Here is a 5,000-nt window from a genome sequence, read left to right as displayed (position 1 = left end):
TTTTTCGCTTCCCTTCTTTTTCCCATTTTTTCCACCCCTTTTCCCTTTATTTCCCCTCGCTTTCCCTTCTTTTTCCCATTTTTTTCACCCTTTTCCTTATTTCCTCGCTTCCTTCTTTTCCCATTTTTTCACCCCTTTCCTTATTTCTCGCTTCCTTCTTTTCCCATTTTTTTCACCTTTTCCTTTATTTCCTCGCTTCTTTTCCCATTTTTTCACCCCTTTTCCCCTTATTTCCTCGCTTCCTTCTTTTCCCATTTTTTCACCCCTTTCCCTTATTTCCCTCGCTTCCCTTCTTTTCCCATTTTTTCACCCCTTTCCTTATTTCCTCGCTTCCCTTCTTTTCCCATTTTTTCACCCTTTCCCTTATTTCCTCGCTTCCCCTTCTTTTTCCCATTTTTTTCACCCTTTTCCCTTATTTCCCTCGCTTCCCTTCTTTTCCCATTTTTTCACCCCTTTTCCCCTTATTTCCTCTCGCTTCCCCTTCTTTTTCCCAATTTTTTCACCCCTTTTCCCCATATTTCCCCTCGCTTCCTTCTTTTCCCATTTTTTCACCCTTTTCCTTTATTTCCTCGCTTCCCTTCTTTCCCATTTTTTCAATTCTTCCTTTATTTCCTCGCTTCCTTCTTTTCCCATTTTTTCAATTTTCCCTTATTTCCTCGCTTCCTTCTTTTCCCATTTTTTTCACCCCTTTTCCCCTTATTTCCACTCGCTTCTTTTTTCCCATTTTTTCACCTTTCCCTCATTTCCTCGCTTCCCTTCTTTTCCCATTTTTTCAATTTTCCCTTTATTTCCCTCGCTTCCTTCTTTTCCCATTTTTTCACCCTTTTCCTTTATTTCCCTCGCTTCCCCTTCTTTTTCCCATTTTTTCACCCTTTTCCCTTATTTCCCTCGCTTCCCTTCTTTTCCTATTTTTCACCCTTTTCCTTATTTCCCTCGCTTCCTTCTTTTTCCCATTTTTTCCCTTATTTCCTCGCTTCCCCTTCTTTTTCCCATTTTTTTCACCCCTTTTCCCCTTATTTCCCCTCGTTTCCCCTTCTTTTTCCCATTTTTTTCACCCCTTTTCCCCTTATTTCCTCTCGCTTCCCCTTCTTTTTCCCATTTTTTTCTCCCCTTTTCCCCTTATTTCCTCTCGCTTCCCCTTCTTTTTCCCATTTTTTTCACCCCTTTTCCCCTTATTTCCTCTCGCTTCCCCTTCTTTTTCCCATTTTTTTCACCCTCTTTTTCTTCTCTTTTCCCTTCTTTTCCCTCACTTTACCTCCTTTCCCTACTCTCATTCCCCTCACTTTCCTTCCCTCCCTTCCCTTTTCCCCTTATTCCCCTCTCTTCCCCTTTTCTTTCCCATTTTTTCCCCTCTTTTCCTTCTCCTTTTCTATCACTTTTCCCTTTATTCCCCTCGCTTCACCTTTTTCCTTACTTTTCCTACTTTTCCTCACTTCCCATTCTTTCCCCTCTTTTCCTCTCCTTTATTCCTCCTCTCCTGTCAATTTTCCTCTTATTCCCCTTCTTTCCACTTCTTTTTCCCCCTCCTTTCCTATTACTTTCCCTATTTTTTCCCTTCTCTCCCTGCCCTCATTCCCTTTACTTCCCCTCTTTCTCCCCTTTACTTTCCCATAGTTTACCCTTCTTTCCCCTTACTTTTCCATAATCCCTTCTTTCAAATCACTTTTCTTTCTCATTTTTCTTTCCCTTCCTTCATTTCCCCTCTTTTACCGCTCCAATACCCTCTCTCATCCCCCTCCTCTCCCCTCTCTCATTCCCCTCCTTTCCCACACTCTCATTTCCCCTCACTCTCCAATCACTCCCTTTATCCAGTCTCATTCTATTTCCCTTCATTCTTTTTAATCAACCGACCCTTCACTCATTCCCCTTGCTCTTCATTATCATTTCTTCCCTCTCTCTCATTCCCATTATTATAGAATTACTTCCCTTCCTTCCTTCATTCATTCCTCCTTCACTTCTTCCTCCTCACTCACTCACTTCATCTAACACTGCTTTCCCTTCCTTGATTTTTTCCCCTTTTCATTCCTCATCTTTTCCTCCGCGTCATCATCATCATCATCATCATCATCATCATTGTTGTTGTTTTCCTCTTTTCCCAAACCTTCGTCTCATTACCAAAAAAAATTTATCTCTTTTTTAATCTTATTTTTTCGTCAGTATTTTCTCCTCCTCCTCCTCCTCCTCCTCCTCCTCCTCCTCCTCAGTACTTCAATAATCGCTCTTCGCTTCCTTTCCATTCTCTCTCATTTTAATTTCTCTTCCTATTCTCTCATTTTTTTATTTTTTTTCTCCTCCTCAGTATATTAGTTCACTTCTCAAACACCACTTAATTCTCTCTCTCTCTCTCTCTCTCTCTCTGTGTGTGTGTGTGTGTGTGTGTGTGTGTGTGTGTGTGTGTGTGTGTGTGTGTGTGTGTGTGCGTGCGTGCGTGCGTGCCTGTGTGTGTTTAAAGACGCAAGGTATAGTAGTGATTGTACAGGTAATTCTTTTTAAAGGTAAGAGTCACGTAGGTACGTTTTTAATTAAAGGAATCAGACAACTGCACTCACCTCTTTTTTTTTCTTTTTTTTTTTTTTTTGCAAAGGTTAAAAAATCTGGTGTCCTATTACTGGCTGGGATCATGGGGCGTAACGTGTGTGCGTATGTGCGTGTGTGTGTGTGTGTGTGTGTGTGTGTGTGTGTGTGTGTGTGTGTGTGTGCGGTCAAGCGAATTACACGTTTAATATGATTGTTTGTGTAAGTGGCAAGTGTTTCAGGATTGTTTAGGGGAGGTTAGAGTACCTCTCTCTCTCTCTCTCCTGTCTCTATTCCATTTTTTCTCTTCCCCTTTCTCTTCCCCTTTCTTCCTTCAGTCCTTCTTCCCATCCTTTCCTCCTTACCTTCACTCCTTCCCTGCTCTACTCTCCTTCCCCCTTCCTATTCCTTCCTTCCTTCCATCTCTCTCTCCATCTCTCTTTCTCTATCACTCTCCCTCTCCCTCTCCACTATCCTTTCTCTCCCTCTTCCCTCCATCCATCCTCCCCATCCCTTCATCCTTCCCTCCACTCCTTCCCTCCTTTACCTCCCCTTCCCTCCCCTTCTCTCTCCCTCCCCCCTCCTTTCCTTTCCTCCCTCCCTCCCCATCGGTCGCGACAAAGCCAGTGGGATTAAACAGGACCAGAGCATATTAAAACGTGTTGTCTGTGTGTGTGTGTGTTTGTGTGTGTGTGTGTGTGTGTGTGTGTGTGTGTGTGTGTGTGTGTGTGTGTGTGTGTGTGTGTTATAGGGGCTTACCTGCTGGTTGGCTGATAGTGAGTCTCTCTCTCTCTCTCTCTCTCTCTCAGGTGTTTCAGTCTGACCATGTTATCAAGAAGTCGCCATTGTAATACCTTGTGTGTGTGTGTGTGTGTGTGTGTGTGTGTGTGTGTGTGTTTCTGTCTGTAACAATTAATTCCTACCTGTTTCTCTGTTTACTCTCTCTCTCTCTCTCTTCTGCATCACAACAAGGTAAAAATCTGCACATAGGAGGATTTGTATTTCAAGTGGACGTGTGTTTGTTTGTACACACACACACACACACACACACACACACACACACACACATATGCATACATACATACATAGATTAGCTTTTACCAGGGCAGGTTTAACATCAAGTATAAAACAAAAACAACAATGACAGCAATAACAAAGAGAATACAAACAATATGTATCTACTATGTATCTCTATGTATCCTATGTATTATGTCTTATCCTATGTATGCTATGTATCCCTATGTATCCAATGTACTATGTCCTATCCTATGTATCCTGTTTTATGCCCTCTCCTTTGTATCTTGTGTATCCCTATGTATCCTCTACTACTACTACTACTACTACTACTACTACTACTACTACTGCCACTACTACTACTACTACCACAACTACTGCTGTTACTACTACTACTACTACCACAACTACTGCTGTTACCACTACTACTACTACCACAACTACTACTGTTACTACTACTACTACTACCACAACTACTGCTGTTACTACTACTATTACTGGCAATGATACACAACAAATAGGGACGGTTATCTCGCCCTCTCTCTCCCTTTGATATCCAGTATTATTCATATTGTTTTTAACTCGCTCGCAAGCCTTGTATGAACCGCTTTTGATAAACGTTTGGGAGGAGGAGGAGGAGGAGGAGGAGGAGGAGGAGGCTGAGATTGACAGTGAGCGGTTAGGGAGATGAGGATAGATAGATAGATAAATAGAGAGAGAGAGAGAGAGAGAGAGAGAGAGAGAGAGAGAGAGAGAGAGAGAGAGAGAGAGAGAGAGAGAGAGAGAGAGAGAGAGAGAGAGAGAGAGAGAGTTGGATAACAAAGGGCGATGTCTACTGTGAAGGAAGAAAAAAAGAAAGGGAAGGAATAAAGGAAGGAAGGAAGATAGAAAGGGAGACAAGCAATTAAGAAAGAAAGGAAAAAAGAAAGCGATCAAGAAATAAAAGAAGAGGAAGAAAGAAAGGAAAAACAAAAATAAAGAAAAGCAGAAAAAATAAGAAAATAAAACATGGTGATTAACTTCCCAAGACTTTGATGAAGCGAAAGTGAGAAGGAAAAAACAGGGAAAAAAACAATGTAGGGCAAAAAATAAGCCAGATAATAAGGGGAATAATTAATGAGTTCTCGGTATTGTTGAGAGAGTGAGTGAGTGGGACCGAGAAGAGGTGACAAAAATAGAATGAAAAAAAGATCATTTGAAAGAGTTAACAATATAATGATTGATAAAAAAAATGTAGGAGTGAGTGAGTGAGTGAGTGTGTGAGTGAGTGGCTGTTTGACTGACTAACTAACTGACAAACTGACAAATATACTGACTGACTAACTGACTGACAAACATACTGACTGACTAACTGACTGACAAACATACTGACTGACTAACTGACTAACATAGAGACTGACTGACATACCGACTGACTCACTGCCTAACTAAATGAATGACTGACTCTCTGCCTGACGAACTGACTTACTGAC

At 41.5% G+C, this 5,000-nt stretch overlaps 1 protein-coding gene across 7 annotated transcripts in view; it reads right to left on the bottom strand.

The window, feature by feature from the left end:
- Positions 1-5,000, bottom strand: part of LOC127000128 (cell adhesion molecule Dscam2-like) — a 162,923-nt gene that overhangs the window by 60,028 nt on the left and 97,895 nt on the right. The gene's annotated exons all lie outside the window — the stretch shown is intronic.

The sequence above is a fragment of the Eriocheir sinensis genome, chromosome 2, assembly GCF_024679095.1.
Source record: "Eriocheir sinensis breed Jianghai 21 chromosome 2, ASM2467909v1, whole genome shotgun sequence".
Lineage (NCBI taxonomy): Eukaryota > Metazoa > Arthropoda > Malacostraca > Decapoda > Varunidae > Eriocheir > Eriocheir sinensis.
This window is presented reverse-complemented; position numbering and strand designations above follow the sequence as displayed.